The following is a 10548-nucleotide window of genomic DNA, read 5'->3' on the forward strand; positions in this document are numbered from 1 at the left end:
TCTTGCTCGACCCCTAGGACGCGGCCTATGGGATCGGCCGGCGATGCGCCTAATGAAAGGATCTCGCCTCGTTTGCCTTCACTGTGCTTTCGGGTTTCGTACTGCCCAACACCTCGCGCGCGTGTTAGACTCCTTGGTCCGTGTTTCAAGACGGGTCGGAGACGTGGCCAGCTTAAGCCGCAGACCCCTGGCGTCTGAGCGCTAACGCGAAGAAGGCCTTGTACAAACTCTAGAGACTGCGAGCAGTTTCCAAAGCCGTATTCCAGCGATCAACACGCAGCCTGTCCGAAGACCGACGCGGAATCTCTCCTCGGTCGCCGAGCCGAAGCTAATCGAACGCCTATAACACTCTTCCGAAGAAGAGCTACCTTGCGAACGACCAAAGTCAGCCCAGCAACCGGTCGCGGCCCTCGCCGAACGCTAGTGCAGCGCCGCGACGCCAGCGCAACCGTAAGAGTCTCCGAAGATCACTCAAACAGTAGGACAGCTCTCGCAGCGCCTGAAAACGTCCGGCGACTCGATGGGCGCCTCCGTTTGCCTCCAAGCGGTTTCACGTACTCTTTAACTCTCTCTTCAAAGTGCTTTTCAACTTTCCCTCACGGTACTTGTTCGCTATCGGTCTCGAGCCAGTATTTAGCCTTAGATGGAGTTTACCACCCGCTTAGGGCTGCATTTCCAAACAACCCGACTCCGGGAAAACCGCTAGGACGAATTACGACCGCCGCCAAGGGCCTAACACCCGCTCTGGGAAAAGGCCTCGATCAGAAGAACGTGGGCAGTCGTTGGTTCGCCGCATGCTGAATTCCATACGCTACATTTCCTCGCCCTCCAAAAAGGCTCGGATTTAGCGCTGGGCTTATCCCGCTTCACTCGCCGTTACTAGGGGAATCCTTGTTAGTTTCTTTTCCTCCGCTTAGTGATATGCTTAAGTTCAGCGGGTCGTCCCGCCCGATCTCAGGTCAAAAGTGATGTACTATAAAAGTACATGCGCTTTGTACGTCGGCCTTTTGAAGTCACTTAACTTATTCTCGAGCACCTACCGTCGTTGCTACCTCACCCGAGGCCAGCAGGCTGCTCACGCTTCAGCTGTGAAATCGCCAGACCAGCTGTCTTTGACGACACGCTCCTTAATACAGAAACGAGTCGCAGGCACTTTCAAACTAATGAAAGGATCGGTGTGTTAAAGACCCTGAGACGGACGTGGCCCCAGGATTACCCGAGGCCGCAATACGCGTTCAGAATATCGATGCTCAATGTGTCCTGCAATTCACATTACTTCTCGGAGCTAGCTCCGTCCTTCATCGACGCTCGAGCCGAGTGATCCACCGCTAAGAGATCTCTCGTGTTAATCAATCTCAATGCAACCAAAAAATCGTGTTCAAAAAGAAGCGGCCGCGCCAGCACTTGCGTGCTGAATTATTACTCCCGCTGTCAGGAAGCAACGCGACCGAACTATAACAGTTACAGGGCTCGGTCCCTTCGAAGAAGAGACGTCGCTTGAAATCAAATTTCGATTCGTTAATGATCCTTCCGCAGGTTCACCTACGGAAACCTTGTTACGACTTTTACTTCCTCTAAATGATCAAGTTCGATCGTCTTTTCGAACACCGGCGAGTGCGTTGCCGCACGTACCAGGCTCAATCGGAGGACCTCACTAAACCATTCAATCGGTAGTAGCGACGGGCGGTGTGTACAAAGGGCAGGGACGTAATCAACGCAAGCTAATGACTCGCGCTTACTGGGAATTCCTCGTTCAAGGGAAACAATTGCAAGTCCCTATCCCTAGCACGACCGGGGTTCAACGGATTACCCGGACCTTTCGGCCTAGGGAACACACGATGATCCGGTCAGTGTAGCGCGCGTGCGGCCCCGAACATCTAAGGGCATCACAGACCTGTTATTGCTCAATCTCGTGTGGCTAAACGCCACTAGTCCCTCTAAGAAGTTGTCTCCGACCCAATGGGTCGAGCAGCTATTTAGCAAGTAAGAGTCTCGTTCGTTATCGGAATTAACCAGACAAATCGCTCCACCAACTAAGAACGGCCATGCACCACCACCCACAGAATCAAGAAAGAGCTCTCAATCTGTCAATCCTCGCTGTGTCCGGGCCGGGTGAGATTTCCCGTGTTGAGTCAAATTAAGCCGCAGGCTCCACTCCTGGTGGTGCCCTTCCGTCAATTCCTTTAAGTTTCAGCTTTGCAACCATACTTCCCCCGGAACCCAAAGACTTTGGTTTCCCGGAAGCTGCCGGACAGTTCTTAAGTTCGACACTGCCCGATCGCTAGTCGGCATCGTTTAAGGTCAGAACTAGGACGGTATCTGATCGTCTTCGAACCTCTGACTTTCGCTCTTGATTAAAGAAAACATTCTTGGCAAATGCTTTCGCAGTCGTTCGTCTTGCGCCGATCCAAGAATTTCACCTCTAACGGCACAGTACGGATGCCCCCGTCCGTTCCTATTAATCATTACCTCGTGCTCCGAAAACCAACAAAATAGAACCGAGGTCCTATTCCATTATTCCATGCAACATTATACAAGCGTAAAGCCTGCTTTGAACACTCTAATTTTTTCAAGGTAAACTTGCCGGACCACCGCAACACTCAGTTAAGAGCACCGCGAAGGCACCGACCAACAAGAACAACGAGGCCAGTGCTAGCCTTTCGACCGACCAACCTCGCCGTCCCTATATCCAACTACGAGCTTTTCAACCGCAACAACTTAAATATACACTTTTGGAGCTGGAATTACCGCGGCTGCTGGCACCAGACTTGCCCTCCAATGGATACTCGTTAAAAAGTTTAAAGTGTACTCATTCCAATTGCAGGACCTCGTACGAGGTCTGCATTGTTATTTTTCGTCACTACCTCCCCGAGCCGGGAATGGGTAATTTGCGCGCCTGCTGCCTTCCTTGGATGTGGTAGCCGTTTCTCAGGCTCCCTCTCCGGAATCGAACCCTGATTCTCCGTCACCCGTTACAACCTCGGTAGGCCGATACCGTACCGACGATAGTTGATAGGGCAGTTGCTTTAATGAGATGTCGCCAGCACTAGGCCGTGCGATCCGCAAGCTTATCCAGAGTCACCATTGTAACGACCCGAAAGCCGGTTAGTTTTGGTCTGATAAATGCGCGCCTCACGTCAGTTCGGCGCTTTACGCATGTATTAGCTCTAGAATTGCCACAGTTATCCATGTAAAAGCGTACAATCAAATGAACCATAACTGATTTAATGAGCCATTCGCAGTTTCACTGTACGTGAGCTCGTACTTACACTTGCATGGCTTAATCTTTGAGACAAGCATATGACTACTGGCAGGATCAACCAGATAACTATCCGAGGGCGTTTAAACCCGTTGCTCGACTGAGCGTTTTTACTGTATAAATACAGACCTTTTCTATCACTCGGCTTAAAAGCCTTGCGAACGTTACTGAAAGTCGGCGCCGGCCTTTTGCTGTTTAAAGCGCCAGCCCGCGTCGACTGCAGCATGCAGCTATACAACTGACTGTTCTTTCTCCCGACCAACCGTTTGCCTTCTGCCGGTTAACTCGTCAGCAGCAACACGCCATCTGTCTGCTGCAGTTACCCGCCTCGAGCCGTGCCTGCCTGCGTCGGCTACTCGTCTCGACGACTTCGCAAAGCTATAAGCCTACCGCCGCTGGACGCTTGTAGTTTTTCATACGCTGCTCCAATGCGTTTACATAGCACGTTCGCCGCCGCTGCAATAGCCGCGCCTCGGGTGCTAAACAGTAATGCTTTAAGCCCGCTTTCTCGCCAAGTCGACCGAACGCACAAACACGTCTCTCTCACTAGTGTAAAGTAATGCATACGTGTATGATGCTCAAATGTTGCTGTTGAACTTTTTTTGCCGATTTTTTTCAATTTGTTTGTTTCTTTTCAATTATTTTAATGTTTTAAGCTTATTTATGCTACGTTTAAATGTTTTAATACTTTTTTTATACTTTATTTAATATGTTTAAAAGAAATAAATAAAAAATAATATATATAAACTACTTTTTTTAATGTTTTAAATATGTTTGTTTATTATAAATAAACTTTATTTGTATTATTTTTTATTTAAACTTACTTTTTAAATCTTTATACTTGTTTTATCGTTTTAAGCACATTGCGATAAATATAATAAACAAAAAATTGAATGAAAATAATAATAATAATAAAAAAAAAAAAAAAAACATATGCTTATTTTATATGTTTCATTTTATTTTTATTTAAACTTACCTTTCAAACCTTAATACTCGTTTTATTTTTTTAAGCAGATCGCGATAAATATAATAAACAAACAATTAAATAAAAATAAATAAAAATAAAATAAAAAAATCAAACAAAAGCTTATTTTATATGTTTCATTTTATCTTTATTTAAACTTCCTTTTAAACCTTTATAATTGTTTTATTTTTTAAGCACATCGCGATAGATATAATAAACAAACAATGAAATAAAAATAATAATAATAATAATAATAATAAATCATAAGCTTATTTTGTATGTTTCATTTTATTTTATTTAAAACTTACAACTTAAACCTTTGTATTTGTTCTATTCTTTTAAGCACATCGCGATAAATATAATAAGCAAACAATTAAATAAAAATAAAATAAAAAATCAAACATAAGCTTATTTTATATGTTTCATTTTATCTTTATTTAAAATTACTTTTTAAACCTTTATAGTTGTTTTATTTTTTAAGCACATCGCGATAGATATAATAAACAAACAATGAAATAAAAATAATAATAATGAAAAAAAAATCATAAACTTATTTTATATGTTTCATTTTATTTTTATTTAAACTTACTTTTTAAATCTATATAGTTGTTTTATTTTTTAAGCACATGGCGATAAATATAATAAGCAAACAATTAAATAAAGATAATAACAAATAAATAAAACAATACGGCTAAACTATAAAAAGAAAACTAAATAACTGATAAATACTTGTAAAACATTATTTGAAAAATTTATTTTGAAACACAACACGATTGATTTATAAATAATAATATAATTTTAATTTGTGTAGTTCATTTAAAGTAGTCTCCCTTTTTGCTTCTGGTTTTATTAGAGTTATATATAACAATAAATTGTGTAGTTTATTTAAAGTAGTCTCCCTTTTTGCTTCTAGTTTAATTAAAGTTATATAACACATACTATAGTAAGTTAAATAAACTATAGTAACTTTATAAAACTACTTTACAAAATACATTTGTATAATTTAATAACTTTAAAATAACTATCAAGAATAAAATAGAATAGAATAGCTTTAAGTTTAGTATACAATTGGTATGTAAATTGTGTAGTTTATTGAAAGTAGTCTCCTTATTTGCTTCTGGTTTTACTTGAGTTACATAACGTTAAATAAACATACTTAATAAACGTAACCATCAATACTGTCATTTTAATAAAACTAAGTACAAATAACAATACAAATACAAGAACTTTAAAAAGCCTTCGCTTGTATCTGTTGGTAACAGTAAATAACCTATTATGACTCACAATACAAGAGTGCGAAATTTATTTTTCATTTGATTTTTCAGGTATTTATTTATTTGTGGAAATAAACTTTTTTATTACATTAGAAACTAATTGAATTTTTCCTCTAACTATACCTATTATTATATTTAGTATGCTTAAAAGTAATAAAATGAAACGTCGCGATTATATAATAAACAAACAATCAAACAAACAAAGAAATAAAAAAAAATATTTTTTTAAACTTATATTTCAACTATATGTCTTATTTTATTTTCATTTAAACTTACTTTAAACCTCTGTATTTGTTATATATATTTCAACACAATACGATTAAACTATAAGACAAACAACAAAATAAAATAATCACATTAATAAATACACTAAGCAAATAGCTAGAATAAATATAAATAGTTCAATATATACAATATATTTCTTCTATTTTTAAGTTACTTGTTAAACATATTTATTTAAAAATGTTTCTTTAGAATATAAAACTAACAGTTGTACAAATAAAGAAATTAAAAAGCCAAAACACATAACACTAACTTTTCATAAATTAGATATGCAAATATGAACAAAATAATAACTAAATTGTAAAGCTTTTGTAAACTGTGAACTTATAAACTTATAATAATAATTGCATATTCACTATTCACAATAGCTTTTTATTTAGTACACAACTGGTCTGTAAATTGTGTAGTTTATTGAAAGTATAATCCCGTTTTGCTTCTGGTTTAAATTAAGTTATACAACACATACTAAAGTAAATTAAATAAAGTAATTCACTACTATCTATTAAATAAAACCAATTTACAAAATACATTAATTTAAATTAAAGTGAATTTTGAACTTATAATAATAATTGCATATTCACTATTCAGAATTTCTTTAAATTTAGTACACAACTGGTCTGTAAATTGTGTTGGTTCTATTCAAGTACTCTCCTTGTTTGTTTTGTTTTAGTTGTATTTATTTTTAGATACTAGCACATTCAATACACATAATAAAGTAAACCAAATAAACTCTATTAATTTAAACTAAGTACAAATACATTAAGTTAATACAAAACTTTAAAAAGCTTTTGCTAGTATCTGTTGGTAACAGTAAATAACTTATTATGACTCACAATACAAAAGTGCAAAATTTATTTTCGTTTGATTTTTCAAGTAGCCACGCTTTTATTTGTTTGTGGACAAAAAGACTTTAAAGTTTTAGTATAAAAGACTAATTGTATTAATTTTAACTCAGAAAATTGTACTCTACAAGATGGTGCCATTATTTTTTCGATATCTCAAACTGGTCAAACCACTTTTTTAGCGCTCTAATTGGTTTAAACAGCAAATAACGTTATCTGATTGGCTTGAGTTTTTATTTGCTAATAACTAGAATTTACTTTTCTTTTAAGCGTTAAAGAAATGTAAATAAACGAGTAATAAGTATAAATAGGTCAGAAAGAAAAATAGTACAAAAAAGATGAATTCAAAAAGCAAAAGCCTACGGCACGTGGTATTCCCAAGCGGTCACCCATCTAAGTACTAACCACGCCCGACACTGCTTAACTTCCCAGATCGGACGAGATGGGGTGTGCTCAGTGTGGTATGGTCGTAGGCGTTTGAAAGCGTTTACAAGCCTTTATAAACCCTTCGGTTTGTTTAAAAAACCTATTTGCACTTGATTTACAATCGATTTGATATTTTAAAATTATTCCTTATAAAATTTTAACCTGAATTAACTTTTTTTTTGTTTTTTTAATCAACAGTTACTCCCAAACTGTACTAAAACTGTATTGTAACTGTACAAAAGTGTTTGTTTAAATTATTGTTATCTATAAATTACCTAAGACCAGGACAAGTAGAAGTAAAGTTTATTGAATTATTAAATAAATAAAATAAAATCGTAAAATAAAATAATACAATATGTTTACAATTTGTCATTGATCTATCCATTTATGTTATTGCATTACAAATACAAACATTTCATACATTCAAGAGTATTATTCATCAATCTTTTCAATATAATAAGTTTTAAATTTATATTTATTTTTAAATAATTCCTGACATTTTAGATTACCTGAGATTTTTTTTTAATTAAATTAATTTTAGTAATTAAATACTTGACGTTCTATTTTGTTTAATTTGATAACTCAACCATGCTTATTTTTTTTTTACTAATTTAAAGAACTATTAAACTAAAAGACATTACATACAGCTTCTAAAAGTTTTAAACACCTTAAAAAATATTATTATTTTAAAGATATATTAAAGAACTAAACAGATATTACTCCTAAAAAATCTTGTTAATAATATATAAAAAGTACTCAAAGTCAGACTCGGAAATATATATACTGTTGTATATCTTACTTGAAGTTCACTGTAATTGACACTGAAAAATTGACACTTGAAGTTCACTGAAAAATCAACCTATTTATATAGCAAAATATTTCTTTATCTTTGTCGTGGCGCGGTGGGTCAGTGGTCTTATCAGCTGACTCATAAGCAGAAGGTTGAGAGATCGAATCCCGCTAGTCGTCACGAAACACCACTATCGTTCAATGTTCGGGCTTCAAATTCTTTGAGATTATACTGTACTATTTATCTATCTAACTAATCTATCTAACAAATGTTGTTCAATCTAGGTTGTGGGTACTTGGGTCGAGTAATGCCTTTGACTTACAATCTGTTGTGGATTGACAATATTCCTCTATCTATCAATAAACAAATCTATCTAATAAATGTTGTTCAATCTAGGTTGTGGGTACTTGGGTCGAGTAATGCCTTTGACCTACAATCTGTTGTTGATTGTCAACATTCCTCTATCTATCAATAATGATTATATTCAATATTAAATGTTGATTAATTCAGTTGTAAGAAAACCAGTGCGCTGGTTAGGTTGGGTAAGGCCTTCGACTTACAATCTTGGGGATTATCAACGTTCATCACAAGTACAGTAACGATCTCATTGAATTTCCAGTTGGAACATTGGATTGTAGTGGTGGCCTACTTTGTAGGTTTTTTGCCTAGTTTGTTTTTTGCCTAGTAGTGTTTGCCTAGTTTGACAAACTATTGTATATATATTGTACAACTTTATTTGTATTATTTTTTATTTAAATTACTACTTATTATTAAAGAATTAAATTTTCTTAGAAAAAAAAAACTATGTATTTGAACTAATGCTTATTTTATATGTTTTGTTTTATTTTTATTCAAACTTACTTTAAACCTCTGTATTTTTTATACAATACGATTAAACTATATAACAGAAAAATAATTAAATAATCAAACTATTGAATAAGCAGTTAATTAGTGTGTTTTTTTATGCTTCTTTCATTTTTAACTTACTTGTTAACCATATTTCTTTTATTAAAGTATAAAACTAACAGTTACTAAATTTATATTTATTATATTTAAAAAAAAACTTCTATACTAACTCTAATTTCAAAGCATATTAAAACATACAAATTTTACCAACTAAATATTTATTTTTATTTTTATTATTATAATTTTCAAACATAAGCTTGTATACCTTATATACCTATATACCTCATATAGTAGGCTTGACATAACATAACATTATTTAATTCTTTTTGTTTGAAATAAACTCATTTAGTTATTAGTAAATTACAACATAAATGTTTATAACAATAAAACTAAGATTTAGCTTTTGAGTTAGTAAACTTTGATAGTTTTCTTTTAATAGTTTAATAGTCCTTATTTAAGTTCAAACAAAATTGCTATATATTTAATACACATACAAAAGTAAACTAAGTAAACGTAATTCAATAGTTTCTATTAAGTAAAAGTAATTACAAATACATTAAGTTAATACAAAACTTTAAAAAGCTTTTGCTAGTATCTGTTGGTAACAGTAAATAACTTATTATGACTCACAATACAAAAGTGCAAAATTTATTTTCGTTTGATTTTTCAAGTAGCCACGCTTTTATTTGTTTTTGGACAAAAAAACTTTAAAGTTTTAGTATAAAAGACTAATTGTATTAATTTCAACTCAGAAAATTGTACTCTACAAGATGGTGCCATTATTTTTTCGATATCTCAAACTGGTCAAACCACTTTTTTAGCGCTCTAATTGGTTTAAACAGCAAATAACGTTATCTGATTGGCTTGAGTTTTTATTTGCTAATAACTAGAATTTACTTTTCTTTTAAGCGTTAAAGAAATGTAAATAAACGAGTAATAAGTATAAATAGGTCAGAAAGAAAAATAGTACAAAAAAGATGAATTCAAAAAGCAAAAGCCTACGGCACGTGGTATTCCCAAGCGGTCACCCATCTAAGTACTAACCACGCCCGACACTGCTTAACTTCCCAGATCGGACGAGATGGGGTGTGCTCAGTGTGGTATGGTCGTAGGCGTTTGAGAGCGTTTACAAGCCTTTATAAACCCTTCGGTTTGTTTAAAAAACCTATTTGCACTTGATTTACAATCAATTTGATATTTTAAAATTAATCCTTATAAAGTTTTAACTTGATGTAAGTATTTTTTTTATTAAAACCTATTTTTTTGGTGTTTTAATTACAATTACTCCCTGTAACTTTATTTAAGACTTTGTTTAAAAGATTGTTAACTATATTCTATATTAAATACTATGATAATTAGAAGTAAAGTTTATTAAGTGATTAAACTAAATAAAAAATATTGTTAAAATAAACATGTTGTGTTTAGTTTGTTTTACTATTTCTCATTGTTCTATTTATAGATGGTATTGTTTTACTTCAAGAATATTTATAGTTAGTTTCTAAAGAATATCTCATACTACATCAGATTTTACGATTAACTTAATTTTAGGTAATAAAATATTTGACGTTTAATTCAATAACTCAACTATGTTTATGTTATAAAATAATAGTATATAATACACATACATTATAATATAATAATATGTATAACTAGTTGTTTTACTTTAAAATGAATAATTAAGCGGAAGAATTAAAAGAACTCACATTTTTGAAGAGAGCGTGGAAAACCAGAATAGTCTTTTAAAACATTTATTAAATTATCGATAAATATAGAATACAATAGAATTAAACATATAAACGTAACTG

General features: G+C 33.8%; 5 non-coding genes across 5 annotated transcripts in view; all 5 read right to left on the reverse strand.

Moving 5' to 3' along the window:
* Window positions 1–962, reverse strand: part of LOC145848594 (large subunit ribosomal RNA) — a 3631-nt gene extending 2669 nt beyond the window's left edge. The window contains exon 1 of the ribosomal RNA XR_014372058.1: window positions 1–962. This exon is cut by the window's left edge and continues 2669 nt beyond it. This is a non-coding gene — a ribosomal RNA (large subunit ribosomal RNA).
* A 222-nt stretch (window positions 963–1184) lies between these two features.
* Window positions 1185–1337, reverse strand: LOC145848589 (5.8S ribosomal RNA). Its single transcript, XR_014372053.1, has one exon. It is a non-coding gene; the product is annotated as a 5.8S ribosomal RNA (ribosomal RNA).
* Window positions 1338–1519: 182 nt separating this feature from the next.
* Window positions 1520–3327, reverse strand: LOC145848593 (small subunit ribosomal RNA). Its single transcript, XR_014372057.1, has one exon. It is a non-coding gene; the product is annotated as a small subunit ribosomal RNA (ribosomal RNA).
* A 3650-nt stretch (window positions 3328–6977) lies between these two features.
* Window positions 6978–7096, reverse strand: LOC145848597 (5S ribosomal RNA). The gene has a single exon (XR_014372060.1). It is a non-coding gene; the product is annotated as a 5S ribosomal RNA (ribosomal RNA).
* Window positions 7097–9738: 2642 nt separating this feature from the next.
* LOC145848598 (5S ribosomal RNA) lies at window positions 9739–9857 on the reverse strand. The gene has a single exon (XR_014372061.1). It is a non-coding gene; the product is annotated as a 5S ribosomal RNA (ribosomal RNA).
* Window positions 9858–10548: the final 691 nt, after the last annotated feature.

The sequence above is a fragment of the Thalia democratica genome, unplaced genomic scaffold (assembly GCF_965202585.1).
Source record: "Thalia democratica unplaced genomic scaffold, ktThaDemo2.hap1.1 HAP1_SCAFFOLD_1547, whole genome shotgun sequence".
Lineage (NCBI taxonomy): Eukaryota > Metazoa > Chordata > Thaliacea > Salpida > Salpidae > Thalia > Thalia democratica.